At 36.4% G+C, this 22,972-nt stretch overlaps 1 pseudogene; it reads left to right on the top strand.

The window, feature by feature from the left end:
* The first annotated feature begins 14,812 nt into the window (after positions 1-14,812).
* Positions 14,813-15,376, top strand: LOC149163277 (MADS-box transcription factor 23 pseudogene; annotated as a pseudogene).
* Positions 15,377-22,972: the final 7,596 nt, after the last annotated feature.

Raw genomic sequence — 22,972 nt, 5'->3', positions numbered from 1 at the left:
TTTTGTATTATTTGTCAATGAGTTTCTTGCTCATTCAAAATAGGTCAAGCATATTTCGAAGTGCTTCTAGAGAGTCAAAGTCAAAATGATAAGACCCTTTGAGGGCATGCTACATCATGTAAGTCATCATACAAGGTCATGGGAACACCTCCAAGCATGGTCAAATCCTCTCCTAGCACCAGTGAAGTCTACAAGCAACAAAACAGTGAATAAAAATGGTTTATGAAGCAAACTATCAAGTCGGCTTTAAGGACAGTCATGTCAGCTGGAAGAGGAGGGACAAACCTCTATTTATAGAGGTTGTCCACTCCTCGTACACGCATCAATATCACTCTGAAATCCACAAGAAAGAGAGAGATAAAATGGACGAAGAGAAGACAAGAAATAGGTTCTATAAGGGCAGCGTAGCAAGAAGGAAGAACATCGAAGTTAAGGGGTTGTTTCTTAAGTAGCTACAACTACACATGTGAAGAAATAAAGGACAGTCTGTGGCCCGATAAGCAGTAAAGTTACAGGGGTACATTCCTTATGGTTTTTGCTAGTAATTAGGCCTACAAAGGCCTCCTAGTCCAGCGAGGAAGAAGGACTCTCAAGCGAAGGAAGGAAGCAGAAAATTGAAGGATTATTTCTAGGGCTAGAAACAGTCACACGTGCGAGGTGCAACAAGGGTATGACAGAAAGCTAATGGTATTTTGTTTGGGTAAAGAGATCAAGCCTCCAAGGACACATAATTGTAGCGAAGGAGTCCATCTCTCTAAGGTGAAAAAGACTTTAATTGGAAGATAAAGTGTTGGAAGACAAAGTGTCTGAAGATGTGCCGGAAGTGACAGTGCATAAAGAGGAAGGATTTGACTTATGCTTGGAGGGTATCCTAGTCAAGGGTCTAGGGTTTGGAAGTTGTTAAAATAAGAAGCTTCAATAAGAGAATTCTTACAAAGGTTTTTCCTCTCAAGAGTGGAGAGGGTTGAGAGCCAAAACATTGTTTTCTTGTTATTTTGTTCTGGTGGAAGTTTGATGAAACACACACATTAATAATAATAAGAAGATAAATTGTAAAAGTGCATAACAAATTGATATCAAGTAATCGAGAATCACTTTACACTACTTTGCCTTAGATCTCTAGCATGGTATCATAGGTAAGGTGACACATCAAGGAAAGGGAAACAAAAGAACACTCATCAAGGAGAAACATTTACAAAGTTGAAGCATCAAGCCTAGAAGTCTCAATCACTTCAAGGAAAAGAAGGGTCTACAATCCATCATTCACTAAGGAGTTCTACAAACCTAGAAGAAGAGTCTTACATAAAGGCACCTACAAAGAAGAGTTGATTGGAGTAGGACCCACATCAAGCTACAAGTCATCAAGCAAATCTCATCATCAAGCAAGTCCAATTGAAAAAGGCAACTTGAAGAGCATCAAAATCCAGGAAAGACAAGCCACCAAGCTTGCAAGGAGGAAGTTACTCCATTATATCTCAAAATCTATCAAGTAAGTACATGTCGCCTTCTAAATATACATCAATGTATTTTTTCAAGGAAAGTAATAAATTGGTAGGGACCAATAACTTTCTTGCATGGAAGAAGAGGACTGATCTACTTCTCAAGGAGAATGAACTCCTAGAACTTGTCAAAGGGAATATCACTATCCTTGCTAAGGAGCAGACTCAAGCCTTAGCTAATTAAAATAAGGATGAGACAAAAGCTCAAAGGATTCTGATAGAATCAATCAAATACTATCTTATTCCCTATGTCTCCAAGTTTGAGACATCGAAAGAAATTTATGATAAGATAGTAGAGCTATTCTTGGTATCCATAACCGGAGAAGTAATATCCTTGAGGAATGAATTATACAAGATGAAGATAACAAAGGAAGGAATAGCTCCCTACTTCATGAAAATCTCTGAAATGAGAGATCAACTTCAAGAGCTTGGGGAAGTCATGTTTGATAAAGAGATGACAACTGTTGTACTCAATGCTCTACGTGAGGAGTGGGGAAACTTCACATCTAGCATTTATCCCAAGGAAGCAACCACTCTCAGTGAAATGTGGTCTCTATGCAGAATAAAGGAAACCAAACTTAAGGCAAAAGAAGATGTGGGATCAAAGGAGAAAGCATTTGCTACCATGGCCAAAAGAAAGGGTAAATTTGGCAAGTTTGGTCCACGAAGAACAAACAACAAAGACATGTCCAAGATCCAATGTTTTGGATGCCAAGAATATGGACACTACAAAAGGAATTTCCCTAAGCTTAAGAAGGACAACAACAACAAAAGGAAGAGGGAAGAAGCTCACTTGACTCAAGAGGTGAAAGAAGAAGGAAAGAAGAAAAAGAAGGAAGATCCTCCAGATCTCTACTATGACTAGGTCAAAACTCTTTACTTCTAGACTTCTTTCAAAGTTTTGAGTAGAATAGGAGCATGTAGGAATAAATTAAATTGCATGGCTAGAATCACCCTCTAGAATCTAGTAGCATGATGTACATAGAGTTTTAGACACTCATGTGGATGTAGCATTTATGATAAGAACAAAAATGCATAAATAGAAATATCTTCTAGAATATAGGAGCATGGCAGATATAGCTCAAGATATTCATATAGAAGAAGCATACCTAGTATAGGACCTCATTCATGATGAAAGAAAAATTGATCATGATAAGAATCTTAGAAGACCTACATCATCAAAAGAAAGGAAACATTTGCAAGACAAGGATCTTTAATATCCTATGATGGATTATTCAAAAGAAGGTTCATGGACCAAAGAAGATGTCTCATTGGGAATCCCATTCATAGGTTTCAAGAAAAGAATGATATGCAGGCAAACTAAGATGAAGAAAGAAGGGCCACACCAAAGGATGATCAAGGGAGAATCAAGATGAGGTACGTATGCATCAAAGTTTAAAGTCATGTATCACTTGTATATTATTAAAGTCATGGGTATAGTTCTATAACATGATCAAGCATGAAAGAATCTCTTTCACCAAGAACATGCTCGAAGGCATGTACCACAATGCAATGAAGATCAACAAAAGAATATGATCACATAAGGAGCATAAGATTGATGACTAAGGAGAAAAAAGAAATGCTGACAAGTCCAGAAAGCAAGCAATGAAGGAATGCTCTCACAAGAAGCATCAGATGGTTGACCTATCTATTTAAGAAGAAACAAATGAAGAAAGAGACCAAGCATGTGAAGAATACCATGATCACCGAGAATCACTATCTGACAAAATGCCTTGAAGATATCTCCCGAAAGAAGGTAGGACAACTCTGATAAAGGAATAAAGGACCCTTGACACCTATGAAGGCCTGGGAGATATAAAAGGTGCAAATAATTGATTCTACTCTACGGAGATGTCGTGATGAAGAAGCCATCCAACAAAAGAAAAAGTAATGTTGAAGGAATATTAGGATGAAGTCATGATGGGCTACTAGGTCAAAGCATGTAACCTAGCAAGTACATTGAAGCATCCATGAGAAGAGTACTCTGAAGCATGGACAAGATGACAAAGGAGTAGCCAAGATGACAAGAAAAACCTGATAGTCACTTTACATGAAGAAATGACATGACAAAACCAAGAAGGAAAGTGATTGATGGATGGTGCCCTACCTAGAAGAAATTCGAACAAAGACTTCATGACATCAAGAAAGAAAGGAGATCAAGTAGCTGGAGGACCCACGAAAAAGAAGTTGATGATGAAGGAAAGAGTCCTCGGTTAAGAGGGAGCTCTAACAAGTCCCTGACCAAGAGGGAGTTTTTGGATCACCCCTGATTACAAAGGAGTGATAATTGTGTTTTCCATTACATGGGTCATGCACTAGACCAGGACTAACAACCACAAGTCTAGATGAAGGCCATGAATGGAAATGTAGAAACAAGATAGACACAACATTCTTGTCTTCACTTGGGAAGAAAAAATGGGAGGATTAGGTAACCATATGGCATTCGATACTGTTTGAGGATGTGTAGGGCATCCAAGAAAAGAGTAGGCAAGAGGACCGATATTCTTTGAGGGTTGGGAACCCAAGATAAGAATAGTCCTAGAAGGTCATACTCAGAGAACGCCCGGGTGGGTATGTACCTTGACAGACAATGATGAAGGTGTCTATAAATCATTGGTCTCGCTAACATTGTAGCTCATGGTCTCGAAAAGAGATGGATATTTTAGTCAAGGCCTTTCACTATGACAATGTTGATGAATATGATGCTATAACAGATGGGTTGCAAATCCAGTTTCTATTATGTGAATTCTTCAAGATTGAAAATTTCCAAACACCATGTAATGTTGTATGAATACCTCCCTAGTTAAGAGGGATCGTTGAAGGAAATGTAACTAGGCTAGGTCTTCATAAATGTAATTTTGATATTTGTACTTATTCAAGAAAAGAGAAATTATTTTTGTATTATTTGTCAATGAGTTTATTTCTCATTGAAAATAGGTCAAGCACATTTTGAAGTACTTCTAGAGAGTCAAATTCAAAATGATAAGACCCTTTGAGGGAATGTTACATCATGTAAGTCATCATACAAGGTCATGGGAACACCTCCAAGCATGGTCAAATCCTCTCCTAGCACCAATGAAGTCTACAAGCAGCAAAATAGTGAATAAAAATGATTTATGAAGCAAACTGTCAAGTCGGATTTAAGGACAGTCATGTCGGCTGGAAGAGGAGGGACATACCTCTATTTATAGAGGTTGTCCACTCCTCATACAAGCATCAATATCACTCTAAAATCTGCAGGAAAGAGAGAGCTAAAAGGGACGAAGAGAAGACAAGAAAGAGTGTCTACAAGGGTAGCGTAGCAAGAAGGAAGAACAACGAAGTTAAGGGGTTGTTTCTTAAGTAGCTACAACCACATGTGCAGATAAATAAAGGACAATCTGCAACCAGATCAACAATAAATTTATAGAGGTACATTCCTTATGGTTTGGGCTAGTAACTAGGCCTACAAATTCCTCCTAGTCCAACGAGGAAGAAGGATTCTCAAGCGAAGGAAGGAAGAAGAAAATTGAATGATTGTTTCTAGGGCTAGAAACAGTCACACGTGCGAGGTGCAACAAGGGTATGGCATCAAGCTAATGTTATTTTTTTGGGTAAAGAGATCAAACCTCCAAGGACTCACAAGTGTAGTGAAGGATTCCATCTCTCTAAGGTGAAAAAGACTTTAATTGGAAGACGAAGTGTTGGAAGACAAAGTGCTGGAAGTGACAGTGCAGGAAGAGGAAGGATTTGACTTATGCTTGGAGGGTATCCTAGTCAAGGGTCTAGGGTTTGGCAGTTGTTCAAATAACAATCTTCAATAAGAGAAATACTACAAAGGGTTTTCCTCTCAAGAGTGGAGAGGGTTTGTCCCTGGCTGAGAGCCAAAAATTTGTGTTCTTGTTATTTTGTTATGGTAGAAGTTTGATGAAACACACACATTAATAAGAAGAAGAAGATAAATTGTAAAAGTGCATCACAAATTGTTATCAAGTAATCGAGAATCACTTTACACTACTTTTCCCTAGATTCTCTAACATAATGCAACAACACAAGTTGAACCATAAGCATGCCAAGTGGGTGGAATTCCTACAAATTTTCACCTTTGTTCTGAAACATGTGAGTGGGCAAGAAAACAAGGTAACCAATGCTTTGAGAAGGAGGAGTTTGATCATGTGGGAGTGCCATGTACAAATTTCGGGCTTTGATTATTTGAAGGACTTGTATGAGGATGATACTAATTTCTGAGAGGCCTTTAAAGCATGCAAGAACCTCGTGAGCAAAGATAACAACCCATGGAAGGAGTTTATGTTGCAGGATGGTTTGTTGTTCAAGAAAAATTGACTATGCATTCCTAGTAGCTCAATGAGAGAGAATATGATAAAAGAAAAACACAATGGAAGATTGGCAGGGCATTTTGGTGTGGACAAGACACTTGGACATCTAGGCCATTTTTATTTCTGGCCAAAGATGAGGGCATATTTGCATAAATATGTGAGCAAATGCAGAGTGTGTCAGCATGTGAAAGGGAGGAGTCAAAATTTTGGACTATATACTCCTTTTCCCATCCCCAACATACCATGGGACTCGATGAGTGTGTACTTTGTTTTGGGTTTACCAAGGATGCAACAAGAAAATGACTCCATACTTGTAGTTGTGGATATATTTACAAAGATGGTTGTCGCAATCTACAAGGTAAGTTCCTCAGACAGAACACCAAAGGACACTGCTCACAAATAGATCACAAATCAATACACCAATATTCTTGACGTGCTTAAAACCCTCAACAAGGGAAACAATCTACGGCCTGAGCCAACGCGGCCACTTCAGGAAATTTATTAATAAAAGAATGAAAATTTACATAAGCTTCTTTCATTAACGGTTTCCCTACAAATGACCCCCCATGCTCTTTAAATAACGATCATGGACCAATCAGGTGTTAAGCCACAAATCAAGTGTCGGTAATACCGAGGAGAGAATGAACCGTCGGATCACTACATATCGTGACCGTCGAATTGTAAGTTACAAAAGTACATAGTAAAGAAACACACTTTACCTAACTCTACATTAGACCAAGTTATACTTATCTATTTCCTATGTGTCAGAATATCCTAACATCCCCCTTAAGAACAACTTGGGATAGGATTGAAGGATGTACAAATATGACACAATAGGAGAAGGAAGGAGGCATTAGAGCCTATCCCCCCTTAGTGACAACTTCCTGAACTCCAACCATAAATCAAAGTTTAGTAAACTTCACCTCTGTGAGAGCCTTTGTAAATATGTCTGCAACTTTCTCATCTGTTGAACAATATTGCACTTCAAGAATATGGTCATGAATGAGCTTTCTGATGAAATTCATGTGCAGTTCAATGTGTTTGTTGCGCTGATGTTCGATTGGATCTTTACATAGTTGAATGGCACTTTGATTATCACACCAAAGAGTAGTTGGATGCTGCTGTTGAAAGCTAAACTCTGATAGGATCTGATGAAGCCACGAGGCTTCCTTACTAGCTTCTACGGCACCACGATACTCTGCTTCTGCTAAAGAAAGAGAAATTGAACTTTGTTTCTTGCAAGCCCATGTAATAGGTCTTGAACCAAGAGTGAACACATAACCTGCAGTAGTCTTCCAATCATCAGGGTCACCAGCCCAATTGGAATCAGTGAAACCAACCAATAGAGGAGATGCTTCTACACTGTAATGAATCCCAAACTGAATTGTACCTCGAACATAACGAAGTAATATTTTAGCTACTTTCCAATTACTTTCATGTGGGTTTTGCATAAACCGAGCAATAAGGCCAACAACAAAGGAAAGGTTAGGACGAGTGTGGGTCAGATACAAAAGTTTTACTACAAGTTGATGGTATAAGGTAGCATCAACTTCAGGGGAAGTACAAGTGACTGAAAGTTTGGCTCTAGACTGAAAGGGAGAAGGGGCTAGATTACAGTCTTCCATGTGAAAATAGTGTAGAAGATCACAGGCATACTTGGACTGGGAAAGGGAAATTCCTTCCTTGGATTGCAAGACTTGAAGACCAAGAAAATAATGCAAGTGTCCTAAGTTTGTCATTTCAAACTTCTTTTTAAGGCTGGACTTCACATGGTTTATAAGGTTGGGATCACTACCAGTAAGGATAATATCATCAACATAAAGAACAAGAATGATAAGAGACTTTCTCACTTTCTTGGTGTAGACAGTATTGTTAGAATGACAACTAGAAAGGTTAGTTTCTAAAAGAAAGCTATCCATTTTGGCATACCAAGCCTAAGGGGCTTGCTTGAGACCATAAAGGATTTCTTAAGCCGACATAAAAGGCTGGAGTCGATTTGTATAAAGCCAGTATGTCGTTCCATATAGATTTATTCATGCAAGTACCCATGTAAGAAGGAAGATTTAACATCCATTTGATGGACTTCCCATTTGAAAGAGGTAGCAAGGGAAAGAACAAGGCGGACAGAGTTCATTCTGGCAACAGGGGAGAAGGTTTCAGTATAGTCAATACCTTCAACTTGTGAAAAGCCCTTAGCAACAAGACGAGCTTTATGTTTATCAACTTTTCCATCTGGTCCATATTTGGTTCTGTAAACCCATTTTCATCTAACAAGTTTTCGTCCCTTTGTAAGAGGAATAAGATCCCATGTATCATTTGCCAATAATGAATGATATTATTCATTCATAGCTGTGTCCCAATCTGGATGGCCTGAAGCTTCTGCAAAGGTGTCAGGATCATAATTTGCTGAAGCTTGAGCCAGTAAAGAAGAGGCTCTATCAAACTGAGAACGTGTATGTCGTTGATCTGTAGGATCACCTGCAAGAGCACCTGTTGCATCTCGAGTAGCACAGACCCATTTTGGAAGCTGAGGAGCTGAAGGAGGATCCTGAGAAGGTGGGGGAGGATTGTCATCCTCATTGTCATCATCTAAAGAAGAAATATTTTCAGAAGTAGAAGGGATAGAGAGAGTTGGCACATCCGCCCAAATAGGCTCGTAGGAATATATATTTTCAACAAACTTTACATCTCTTCTAATGATAACATTTTTGGACTTAAGTGGAATAAGTCTATTTCCTTTGACATCTTCAGAATATCCAACAAAATACATTTTTCACTCTTAGGTTCTAGAGCTTTATGTTTCTCATCTGGAATATGGGCCCATGTTTCACTTCCAAAAATACAAAAGTGACTTACATCAGGTTTAATTGAGCTCCATGCTTCTTCTGGAGTGATATTCTTTAAAACCTTAGTAGGAGTGCGATTTACTATGTAATTTGCACAATTAATTTCTTTTGCCCAAAAATTAAGACTAAGTCCTTTAGATTGAAGCATATAATTAGCCATTTCCTTTAAGGTGTGATTCTTCCTTTCAGCTACACCATTCTGTTGTGGAGTATATGGAAAAATATGTTGCATTTGAATTCCATTCTCAGTGCAAAAGTTGATGAATTTGTTGTTAACATATTCTCCACCATTATCAGATCTTAGCTTAAGAATTTGATGTCCATATTTTTTTGCAACAAAGGCATTAAAGGCCAAGAACATGTTAAATACTTCACTCTTGAGTTTTAAGAAGTATACCCAAGTGCGTCTGGAGAAATCATAAATGAAAGTTAAGAAATACTTGTAGCCAGAGAATGAAACAACTGGAAGTGGACCACATAAATCACTACTCACAAGTTGTAAAGGGGTTGAGGCGTGCCAAGATGCATGTTTTTCAAAACTATCCCGATGATTTTTTTCTGAGTACACATCCAAAACAAACACCATCTCTGCAAAATACCATTGGAAGACCTGTCACCATATTTTCTTTACATAGATTCTGAAGGGAGCGATAGCTTAAGTGACCAAATCGCTCATGCCAAAGTTTGCTCACTTCATCATTATGAGCAACAAATACCGAGGGAAGATTTGATGACCCAAAGTTGTTAAACTTATGCAACCTCGTAGAATCATCAGCAATGCCAGTAGCTAAAATCTGTCTAGGATCTCTTAGGTCCTTAATTACAACATCGTGAGATGAAAATTCAACGATTTTACCTTCACCTGAATGATTTATCTGATATACAGATAGAAGGTAGCAGGATAAGGTTGGAACACATAATACATCATTAAATTGACCATTGTCTAGATGGACAGTTCCCGTCTCTATAACACTAAGAGATATATCATCACCAACATATATATTTTTGGTGTTACAATCATTTAAAGAAGAAAACATGGCTTTGTTTTTGGCCATGTGATAAGAAGCTCCAGAATCAATGAGCCACTCATGAGAATGAGAAGAAGAAGATGCATTTAATGCATAACCAGACCGAGATGCTTGAAAACCACATGCAGAAAGTGCTAGTTCTGAAGGTGAAGTTGAAGTTGAAGAGTGCTCCAAATGGATGTTATGCTTCTTCATTGCTACTTCCAAGGCTTCCATCTTCTTAAAGCGTTTGGATTCTAAGTGGCCATCTTGATTACAAAAGTGGAAATGTCTATCAGTCTTCTCCCCTTTGTTTTTATTTGCCTTATCATTTTGTTGAAATGATTTTTCATTTTGAGACTGAAATTTCTTAGGACCCTTGTTTGGTTTAGGACCATTCTTTTTAGGATAATTCTTTTTAGGATTATTTGACTTTGGTTGCTGCTGGGCAGCTAAGGATTTCTTAGAAGAGTTTCCAAGATTAAGAAGACCAAGATATAAGATATTTTCTTGTTCTCTTATTAAAGAATCACAAAAGGCATCAAAAAAGGGGGACTTGTAGTCTTTTCCTTGAGAAATAAAGGCTTCTCTAGTAGAATGGAAGGTGGAAACAAACACATAGTAGGATGGTCCCAAATTAGTAAGAATGGAATAGATAAGGCTACCATATTCTTTCTTAACCTTAACACCTTCCAAGAGAAGTCTAAGGGTCTTGAACTTGGACAAAAAATTTCAATGGAAGAAAAATTATTGGGGTCCAATGTAAGAAACTCATTTTCAAGTTGATGGGCTTTAATTTCATTTTTAATTCCAAAAACTTTAGTGAGTTGTTCATTGCTTCATTAGGAGTAACAAGTTATAGGATATGGAATCTAAGGTCTGGAGAAATAGACATCCCTATCAATCCACGTGCTTTCTTGCCTATTTTCCCATTTCACTGCCTTATCTTCATCTTGAGGTTTGGTTTCTTGGCCTGAGTCGATTCTATAAAGACCTTTACTTCTAAGTAAATCCACAATGTAGGACCACCATTGGAAGTAGTTGGTGTTGTCAAGAATAACTTGACATTGACTTTCCATTTTAACAGAAACTAAAGCTGTAGATGCTAAAACTAAATGTTCTAATGGAAAGATCTTGAAAAATTAGGCTGATTAAAAAAAAATGGCTTCCGGATGAAGAAGTTATGACTTTTTGAAGAAAAGTGTTGAAGATGCTGACGAAGTGTGTGAATGTGCGGAAATGAATGATAATGTTATGTTTAAAAAAATCCCCCCTCCTCCACCCCCTCCCCTTTCCAAACATAAATCTAATTAGCTCACTTTTAAAAAAAATTATGTGACTCACTTTTATAAATAAGTGAAAGTCACTTTTACAATGGTACTTTATGAGCTACCCACTAAATTGTAACTTAAATAAAAGATAAAGAGACTTTCGAATTATAAGTGACTCACATTTTATAATGGGTGAGAACATTTTTACATAAAGTAACTTTAAAATATAAGCTACATGTGCTTTTTGAAAAAGTAACTCAACAAAAAGAAAGACTTGAACCCAAGACCTCTATTCTCATAAAGTAACTTTGGACCAAGTGAGCTAGTTTAAAAGGTTAGTAATTTTTTGAAAAGAGGAAGGTTTTTTTTTTTAGTCACTGAAGCTTTGGGGTGTGTGCTACCTTGAAAAAGCTCTTTTTTTTCCTACAAAACAAAAACCACAAAACCCAACATGGACATACAAAAAAAAAACCTTATGGTTTGAAGTTAGTTTTACCCGGAAACTAAAAATTTTCCTCAATGTTTCTCATTTTCCGAGATCACACTAAGGCACGGCGAAATAGAGCATACGCAGAAATGAAAGGTACAGACCCGGTAATAAAAAACAAAGAGATAAATAAACCGAAATAGACAGAGAGAAAATAACTAAAAACTGCAAATAAATAATGTATACCTTCAAATCTTAAAAATGACGTACTTAGGGCTACCAGAAACCTTTTCGCGTGAAACAAAATGGGTTCCTCACTGGAACAGATGCTCCTAACACAATAGGGCATTTCTCTCAGTCCGAAAGCAATTAGAAACAATAGATGTAAGAAACGACAGCCGAATGCAGTTCTATCGGCTTCAGTTTTGGATCACCAATGGATGCGACCCTCAAATAGCTTTGATACCATGTAGAAATCTACAGGGTAAGTTCCTTAGACAGAACACCAAAGGACACCGATCACAAACAGATCACATATCAATGCACGAGTATTCTTGACGTGGTTAAAACCTCAAAGAGGGAAACAATCCACAACTTGAGCCAACACGACCACTTCAGGAAATTTATTAATAAAAGAATGAAAATTTACATAAGCTTCTCTCATTAATGGTTTCCCTACAAATGACCCTCCATGCTTTTTAAATAGAGATCATGGACCAATCGGGTGTTAAGCCACGAATCAAGTGTCAGTAATACCGAGGAGAGATTGAACCATCGGATTGTAAGTTACAAAAGTACATAGTAAAGAAACACACTTTACCTAACTCTACACTAGACCAAGTTATACTTAACTATTTCCTATGTGTCGGAATATCCTAACAATGGCTCATTTTATCTCATGTTGTAAGACTAGTGATGCAACACTTGCGGCTCATTTATTTTTCAATGAGGTTGTCTGATTGCATGGCTTACCAAAGAGTACAATCTCTGACAGGGACACTAGGTTGCTAGGGAATTTTTGGAGGACCTTGTGGAAGAAGCTTGGAACAAAATGAACTTTAGTTCAGCGTATCATCCACAGTCTGATGGGAAAACTGAAGTTGTGAACAAGATTCTTGGACACATATTGAGGATCCTTGTGGGTGAACATCCCAAGCAGTGGGATCGTATGTTAACTCAAGTTGAGTTTGCATACAATAATTCACCAAATAGGAGCATGGTGCAAACTCTATTTTAGATCTTGTATGGAATGCATCCTAGAGGGGTTTGTGAACTGAAAAATTTGGGAAAACTTGAGCAAAGGAGTGCTGATGGGGAAGATTTTGCAACAACAATGAGTGACTTACATGAGGAGATACAACTGTAGCTACAGGACAACAACTACAAGTACAAACAAAGAGCATGTTTAAGAAGAAGAGAGGTAAAATTTGATGTAGGAGACATGGTCTTAGCCCACCTAAGAAAGGATATATTCCCGAGAGGGGAATATACAAACTCAAGATGAAGAAAATAGGACCTTGCGAGATACTTAGGAAATTTTCTGCAAATGCTTATGAATTGGAGTTACCTACGGGCATAGGTATCTCGCCTATTTTCAATGTGGCTGATTTGTATCCCTATCAAGCTGGTGATGAAAGTGCATCTACAAAAATGAGAGTGGTGGAGAAGTTAGTGAACAAAGCTAGATGAAGCATGTGCCTATGACAGAGGGTCTAGAGGTTGAAGGAATTTTGGACACCAAAGTTACAAAGTACATGAGGGGAAATAGTATTTGGAGTTTTTGGTGAAGTGGAAGGACCATCCAATGGAGGATTATACATGGATGAGTGTTGCATCTCTGCAGAAAGCAGGTTGCTTTATAGAGGACCTTATGAGTAGGAGCTCATAATTTTTTTCCTTCTTGGGGAGTCTGATGCAGGTGCATTAGACCGAGCTCGAGAGATGAAGAAATTGAGCAAAGCTTAACAATGTGGTGGACTGGCCACATGTTAATGCTGGCAATTGATTTGTTGTTTTGTTAGAGTTTTGAATATTTAATTTAAGCGTAGGATTGGTTCCTAAGTCACATTTTGACCTGCCCATTGCTATCATAGAGTTGGCCATCCTTTCCTGGTGGATAGGATTCCCATGGCCACAAAGCTCTCGCGTCAGAGGCTGTCACGTCTTAGATGCCAAACCATGGGCATATTTATGTTACATGGGTTATGGGCGTGTATCAAATGTCATCCAACGGGCTAGTTATTGCTTGTCGAAAATATATGCTTTGACAATTGCCAGGAAACTGAAAAAAAAATGATCATCCATTTTCTAAAACATGGAATAGATAGACTACGCCAAAATTTATATGATGTTGGAAGCATGGCAGATCAAATGAAAACCATGAGATGTTGGTGGTTGTTGCAAGCTTTATGAGCTTTATTATCCCTATGCATGTATAACATCATTAGTCCTTGATACCTTGTAATAGCCAGTCAAGTTTAAATTTGGTAGAGTCACTCCTTTATTATTCTTTTATTTCAAATACAAATAAATCAAATTGATACACTTAAACACATAATTAATGTAAATCTATCAATTATATATCGTATTTTTAACTCTACGACCAATCATGCGGCCACGACCTTGTTTTCAATAGTTGGGAAAACCTATCATAACTGAGTTGTCAAACCAGGACAACCATTTCTCATCACCCTTATTCAAGGAAAACCACGCCACCTGGAATAACCAATTGGTGGTCCGTAAGGGGGCACCTGGAATAACCAGTTGGTGGTCTGTAAGTCTTGGGCCATTACCTCAAAACAAAAACTGTTTTAGAGTATATTCCAAACCCCATTATACAGCCATATTATTATAAAACTGATTTTTTTTAAATATATAAAATTAAATATATGATCAATAAATGCAACAATTCTTATAAAAATAGTTACATGTTCACGACATAAACTGCAAAGTAATCATTCCTACAATCATAAATTGCAAAGTAATCACATGGTTACGACATAAATTGCAAAGTAACATATCCTGACTGACAGACTAAATAGGCGAAGTCTGTGGTTTCCTAATCTTCGGCTTCCTTTTCCTCCCGACCCTGAAAATAGCTTGACTAAGCATAAATCTCAGCATCTTACCCTGTGATTATCCAACCAAAAGCCTATTGTTATCCACTCGCTTAAAATAATAGAATTCTAATATCATCTACTTGCTGAAAACCTATTTGTCTTTTTTCCATAGTTATCAAGTTTTAATTGGTTATCAATTTCCCATTATTATCAATCTTCTGTCCACAGTTATCAATCTTTAAATCTCCATTATTATCAAGTTTTAATTAGTATTCAATTTTACATATAAATACCTCTGTGACTTCTATCCATAGTTATCAATATTTAATTAGTTATTGGCATTGTATGCATATCTCAGGCCTCTGTTTCTTATTATTTGTTGCAGAGATGGGAAGAGCGAAATTAGAGATAGAAAATCCAACGAGCAGGAAGGCCACCTTCTCCAAGAGAAGGGCGGGGTTGCTTAAGAAGGCCAGAGAATTGTCCATCCTTTGCGAAGCAGAAATAGCAATTCTCATCTTTTCAAGTGATAAAAGGTTCTTCGAATTCGCCAGTTCAGATATGAAAAGCATGCTGTATCGTTACAGCGAATGCTGTGAACAAAAATCACAATCAGAATCTCGTGGCTCCGTTGAATACGACGATAATAATCGAAATAGAAATCAGAGTATCCACGCAGCGGAGCTAAACCTTCAAATCGAACAGCTGCAAGTGATGTTGAAGCACAAGATGGGAGAAGACATAGCAGGATTGGATATTGAACAATTACAGCAATTAGAAGAGAAAATGGAACAGGGAATCGCGCGGGTGAGGGCGAGAAAGAACCAGTATATGCTAAGGCGCATAGAGGAGATGACAATTACTGGGCGGAATTTGATGGAGGAGAATCAGAGTTCACGAAGAAAGGTGGAGGACGTCGTGAATAATGAGGTGAAATCTAGACAGATGTGATAATGTGCCAAAAACAAAACCTAATTATGGCAGGTAACTAACTTAACCTAATCATAAAAATGTAACTAAATTATGGTAGGTAGTTTTTTTCTTGTGTGACCAAACATCTCAATTTCCACAAAATTATACCTAAATTTTTTGAATTCTAGTGTAATAACAATTGTTTTGATTCACTTGGGCATGCTTTATTGGCTCTGCCTCTTTGTTGCTGCTGTTGTGTAGGTTTAACTATGCGCTTGTGGTTGCTTCAGATTAATGTTATCAATGGGGTGGTCGCTTCAGATTAATGTTCTCTGAATTGATAAATGGGGTAACTCGTTTTAGACTCTTTTTGCCATCTATACAGGTCAAATCAAGATAAACATGAAAAAAAAAACAAAACAAAACAAAACAAACGAAAAACTAGTCATTAATGAAATTTTATAACTCCAAAATCTTGGCTAAAAAAAATTAAAGATATCTTCTTTGCTTATTTTCAAGTACTATTTCTAGAATTTTAATCATGGTATGATTTCAACTTTTTCAATATTTTTATTAATAATAATAAAAAACAAAATGTTAAAATTTATGTTAAATTAGTTATATATATATATATTTTTATATATAATATATATAAAAACAAAACCAAAGTATGAACCAAATATCCTAGCAAGTAGATGCTGATACTTTAGAGAGTCTTAAAATGAAGGACATGATTAAAGAGCTAGAAGAAAAAGTTAATAGACGCCTCACTCTAAATAGTGTGGTAGGTAAATTAGATATCAAACCAATTAAAGATGAAATGAAAAAATTGATAGAATTAGACCATGAGCATAACAAAAGGGCCTTGAACCTTATAATCTTCGTTTGAAAGAGGAGGTAGACGAGGATACTTTAGCCATAGCCCAGACATAATTACATACCATATTACAAATTGAAACAACGTGTCTCACAGAAGCAACAAGGTTGGGGAAACTAATTGAGAATAAAGGAAGGCTGATCCGAATAAAAGTGAGCTCTACTGACCATAAGTATGACATACTTACTAAAACCTCAAGTCTAAAAGGAACGGGAATATTTATAAATGAAGATCTCATTCCAGAAGATCAAGCAGAATTGAGAAAGGAGGTTCAAAAGGTAAAGGAAGCTCGGAAGGAAGGAAAATGGGCAATAATCAGAAATAGAAAAGCCGTTATTCGAGATAGAAACAAAAAAGATAATAATAAATAGCAATTCAACATACTCTGGATTCTTTCTTGGAATTGTCGGAGCTTTCCATGGAACAAAGGCCCCAAGCTAAGTTGGATCTCTAATGATGTTGATATTATTTTTCTTGTTGAAACATGGGAGCACAAAGAATCTAAGGTCCCTAACATAGATGGCTTTACATTATGGTCTATCTGGAATTAGCGATCCTCCCGTAGAGGCATTGGGGGTATAGCTTGTTACATTAAGAAGAACATCTCTCCCCATGCTAGGATTTATAAAAACGACCCTTACAACCAATATAGTTGGATAGAAATTACTGACATTTATGATAAAAAGACTTACATAGAAATTTGTTATTTCCGCCCCATCAATTCTAACTTCTATAAGAAAAAGTGTCTAGATAAAAATAGTCCTTACAATGGTTTAGAGAATGATACTTCTAGCCTAAGGAATGAAGGCAATATCCTTTTAATGGGTGACTTTAATGCTCGAACTTCAAGCACCTAAGCTATTCTTCTAAGCAATCATTCTAACACTAAACCTCTTTGGTTAAACGAAGACCTTCCTCTGGCTAGCCGGTACAAAAGGAGCTCTGAAGACCTCGAGGAGAAATTGTTTGGGTCGGAGTTAGTCAAGCTCTATAGTGCTCAGGATCTCATAATTTGCAACGATCTAAAGAAGTGGCCTAATTCTAGCCAGATGACCTGCATCCATGGGCTTGGTAGCAGCGTGGTAGACTATGTTATCTCTGATCTCCCTCTATAGAACGAAATAACAAATTTTGACATCTTAAATGACCACGAGCCTGACTCTGATCATAGGCCTTTACTTATAACTCTCAATTTTGTCATGCATAAAGATCCCATAGAAGATAATCCTTATAGCCAAAAGAAGTTAATCTTTGATAGAAATATAAAAGATCTCTTTCTAAATGAATTAAAAACTAATTTGCTTCCTTTATCGAGTATAGACAACATAGAAGATCTCTATCATAATTTTACTACAACCCTCTCATATTCTATTAACAAGTTCTCAATTGAAGTTTCAAGTAATAAAAGAAATAGCAAAACCAACCCATGGTATGACAAAGATTGTAAAAGTGCGAGGAGAGTAGTTAAGGAAGTTATTGATGAATCTCTTAAAATTGGCAAAATAAAAATATACAAAGCCCTAACTAAAAGGGAAAAAGGCAATATATTTGTAAAAGACAAGAGAATCTCTTACACCTCTCTAAGGTAGCTCCTAAGAAATTATGGAGGTAGATTCTAACTAGGAAAACTAAAGATAATAATAAAATTGCTTTACATGACTGGAATTCCTATCTTAAAAAGCTTTATGAATCTCCAAATATCATGGATAACTTTGAAACCCTGCTCACAACGAAAGAAGTTTTCTCATTAGAAGACATTGATTTTGGGGTTAATCACTTGGCTAATGGGAAATCTAAGGACATTGAAGGTTACCAGGAGGAAATCTTAAAAATTGGAGGTCCTGTCCTCATCCCCCACATTCACAAGCTTTTCAATCAAGCGATCAAGCAAGGGTTCCCTAAACCCTGGACTCAAAGCCTCATTATACCTATTTTTAAAAGTGGGGATACAAATAACCCCTCTAATTATCGGACAATTATGATCAACCCTCTCCTATCCAAGTTATATGGTATTATTTTGGAAAGGAAGTTGAGCATATGGCTTGAAAGTGAAGGTAAGTGGGCTAAAGGCCAAGCGGGTTTTAGAAAGCAACACTCAACAACAGACCACGTTACGCTTAGGATCATTGTGGAGGAATGCTGCAATGATAAATCCAATCTCTTTTGTTGCTTTGTGGACATTAGAAAGGCTTTCGATACGGTTCCTAGAAACAACCTTTGGAACAGATTAGAAGAGCTAAAGGTTCCTTTTGAGTTGAGAGTTGCTGCCATAAGGTTATACGAAAATGTAATTGCCAAGTTAAAGAGCAATGAGGGCTCGTCGAAAGATATTAAGTGTAATATCAGAGTTAAACAAGGTTGCCCCCTCTCCCCTATCCTATTTGGCATTTACATCGATAAGCTAGAAGGTTGTTTAGAGGAAGCAAGATGTGCTGGCACGATCTTAGTTGGGATAGTCATCATCCTTATTCTCTACGCTGACGATATTGTTCTTCTCGCAAGGTGCCCATCTGATCTTGATAAGCAACTTATACTTCTTAAGGATTTCTGCTCTACCATGGGTATGATTGTTAACACTGACAAAACAAAAGTTATAAATATAAAATCCAAGAAGGACACTTACACTAATTTTATGTATCACAATAGTAACTTGGAGGAAGTGTCTTCCTATAAGTACCTAGGAATTGGTATTCATCACAAGCTCAACTAGAACTATAACATTGAGAAAAGGATTAATGGGGGATGGAAAGCTTATTTTGGTCTGAAAATAATTGTAAAACGACAAACCTCGTAATGTGGGATAGAAATAATTTCCTCTTTGAAACTTTAGTCACTCCGGTTATCTTATATGGATGTGAGGTTTGGGGTTGTAGCATCTCTAGAGAATCCTGGAGAAAGATTGAGCAAATCGAGAAGCGTTTTATAACGTATAACCTCAAAATTAAAAGCAACACACCCTATCCTATTCTCCTTATAGAAGTGGGTCTTTCCCCTATCCAGAGCCTAGCTATGACTAGGCTTCTGTTGTACAAGCACAAACTCAATAACATAGGAGACCATAGACTTCCTAAGCTAGCTTTAAGTTCCAGCCAAAACCACCTAAGGCTCAAATGAGGTTGGTATAAAGACACAAGGGTTTGGTTAAACCATTGGGAGATCGACGAGAATGTTGCATTGCAAAACATTAATAACATTAAAAATATTGTTACTTCTAAGTTCAAATAAAAAATGTGGTGTGAGAAAAATTTAGCAGCTAAAATAAAATTAAGATATTATAAGGAGGTCATCAACCCCACCCTAGAAGATCAAAAGTATCTCTTTGCTTTAACTAGCTCAAAGAAGAAAATTAATATAGCCAAGATTAGAACGAACTCTCATGAGCTCCATAGTGAAACGGGTCGTTGGGCAGTTCCTAAAACACCATGGATGGAAAGGTTTTACCATCTCTGTGAGAATATGAACATTGAGGATGAAAATCACTTCCTCTTAGAGTGCCCCGCGTACAACCACATTAGATATCAGTTTCAAAATCTTTGTTGCAATACTGACCTTCCTAGCCTTTTATGTTGTCAAAATTACAGTGAGTTCGGGAGGCTTCTCTCCAAGCTTTTTGAGCATAGGAATAAAATCTTAAATCAAACTAAATAATTCGTTTCTTTAAGTCCGATAGACCAAAGTTTGGTCTCAGTGGACGTTAACCATCATCATCATCATCAATAATAATTAAAATAAAATTAATAATTTAAAATTAATTAAAATATAATTATTTTTAATATTTTTAAATTTAACTATATAAAATAAATGTTTTAATTTTTTTTGAAAAAAATATCTAAATAGATCCATTAGAAAGTTAACATTTGTAAAGCTTATTACTAGAGTCTAACCCCTAAAACGTTAAAAAAAAAAAAAAATTAATAATTTCTTATAAAAAATAATTTAATAATTTCTTATTAACAAAATATTTTAATGATAAAATAACCTTAAAAATTAATAAATATCTTAATACTAATAATTCACTAATCATTTATTTTTTATAACTTTAATATAAACAATTTAATATATAGATGGATTATTCTTTAGGGTTTGAAGCGTCGACAGAATGAACATGATACTGTGGATAATCCGGATCATGCTACTCCAAGAAACAACCACAGAAGCTTAAAATCTAACAATTTAATATATAACATATATGCTCCAAAACTTATTATATAAATATAAATAATTCAATACAAAATATTACATAAGTTTGTTTCGCACCGTATTATTCCTTACATACATTGTTATACTTTCATTCTATTTGACATTTTTATAAATATTAAAAATATCAAATTATTAGTTTCAATATGACATAAATAAATATATGAAAATTCTGTTAAAAATTAAAAAACATTAATAGTCAAGTGTAATTTTATTTGGTATAGATGTTTAAAAAAAACATTATTGTTATCAAATGGTAAAGAGAACCTTGAAAAAGACAGTAAAGGAGAAGATGAATGTAAAGTTATATAAACAAATACTAAAAAGGAAAAAAGATGAGTTCATGCAAACACAGAGAGAAGAGTTAATATGTTTAAGCAAGAATAATCCAAAGCTTTTCTGGCGGGAACTGCAACCAAAGAAGAAGCAAATTGAAAATAATATTATAACCAATCAATGGTTTGAATATGCAAGGCAACTCTATGAGAAAGAATCTGAGGTGGAGCCCCCCTAGGATCAACACAACTTCAAAGCTCTTCACATTACAGGAGGTGGAGAATGGAATTAAGAAATTGAAAACAAGAAAGGCAAAGGACTTGGTTGAACTACAAGCAGAGTATCTAAAATGGGGAATGAACGCTCTTGCACCACATATCATGGAAATATTCAATAACATCATTCAACAAGGATTCCCAAGAGACTGGACAACTAGCCTAGCAATACTCCTTTTTAAAAGTGTAGACATTAATAATCCATCCAACTATAGAACAATTATGATCAATCCTTTGTTTGCAAAGCTTTTTGGCGGCATGGTAGAAAACATAATTAGTAAGTGGGCAGAAGTAAAAGAAAAGAGGGCAAGAGGACAAGCGGGTTTTAGGCCGAAGCATTTTACAGTGGATCATGGTATCACGTTGAGACACATTGTTGAAAATGTTTGGGAGGACAAAGAAGAAGTATTTTGCTGCTTTGTTGACTTCAAAAAAGCATTTGACACAATCCCTAGAGGTAAGTTGCGGAGTAGAATGGAAGAACTTGAAATTCTTGTGCATTATAGAGTCGATGTCCATAGATTTTATGAAGAGGTGAAAGTCAATATTAGAACCCCAAAAGGTATTTCAGAAATCTTTAGAAGTGACATTAGAGTCAAGCAAGGTTTCCCTTTATCCCCTACTCTTTTGGTTTATATATTGATAAATTGGAAGAGTGGTTAAATCTACAAGGTGGAGATGGTGTTCAGTTGGGGGAGTTTGTGATAAAGCTTCTAAATTTATATGTTGATGATATTGTATTGATTTCTAAATAGGCCCATGGATTGCAAATGCACTTATATGCCCTTGAGTATTTTTGTAGAGCAGTGGGGATGTAAGTCAATACTAGCAAGACCAAAATAATGATTTTTTCTAATAAAAGGAAGTAGAGCCAACATACTTTCTCCTTTGAAGACAACATTCTTGAAGAAGTAAATGAGTACAAGTACCTCGGGATTGATTTCAACAACAAACTCAATTGGGAGGACTGCAGAAAGAAGAGAATTCTAGGAGGGTGGAAAGTACTATATGCTCTTCCAAATAGATGTAGACAGACAAAGTTATGGGATTGGAAAATGATTAAAGTGCTTTTTGGACTCCTAGTTTGTCGAGTGATGCTATATGGGTGTGAAATGTGGGCTAGCAACACCCTCGTCTCAAAATTGAAACAAATTGAGAAAATCCAAAAACGCTTGATCATGAGAAGTTCAGAATAAAAAATTCAATACCTTATGAGATAATGTTGAGTGAAACAGGAACAAATCCCATCAAAGCAATTGCTATGGTGCGGCTCATAAGATATCTAAAAGGAATTGAGCAAATGAGAGTAGGTAGATGGACTAATGTTAACTTCAATGAAGGCATGAGTGAAAGAAAGAAAACATGGATGAAACTAAACTACAAATGGATGCAAAAATGGAATATCTACCTCAATGCATGTCCCATAAATAGCAAGGAGCTAAAGGTTTTTGTTATGGAGAAGTTTCATAAAAAGGTATGGAGAAAAGAGTTGGGTAGAAAGAAGAAGTACTACATTGAGGAATTCAACCCTACATGTGATCTACAACAAAAAGAGCTCATTGGAGGTAGCATTTTGTGGAGGGCAAAGATTCTTATTACTCAATTAAGGACCAACTCGCATCAACTTCGATGTGAAACGGGATAGTGGCAAAGGCCTAAAGAAGCTTGGGAAGAACTGGTGTGTACATTTTGCATGTATGGGGCAGTGGAATTGGAAAAACATTTAATTTTGGAATGTGATGCATTCAAAGACATCAGAGAAAATTATGAGAACATGTTAGCATCAGTTTCTTGGCATTGTCTTTTTAGTAAGGGGATTGTTGGAAGGTAGGGCCAGCTCATCGTCAATTTGAATTAGAAAAGGATTGAATTGCAAAAAGTGGAAAACAAGGAACTAATGGTCTCATAGACTATTTTTAGTCTCATAGACCTTAAAATATCATTTTATTTCATTACATTAATATTGAGAGTTTTAATCTTAATAGACTTCCTATTTTTTTGGGGGGCAGG

Source organism: Pinus tabuliformis, chromosome 5_1 (assembly GCF_031772625.1).
Source record: "Pinus tabuliformis cultivar Carrire ecotype Pingquan chromosome 5_1, CPIR1, whole genome shotgun sequence".
NCBI classification, from domain to species: Eukaryota; Viridiplantae; Streptophyta; class Pinopsida; order Pinales; family Pinaceae; genus Pinus; species Pinus tabuliformis.
Note: the sequence above shows the minus strand (reverse complement) of the source record. Positions and strands in the feature narration are given on the sequence as shown.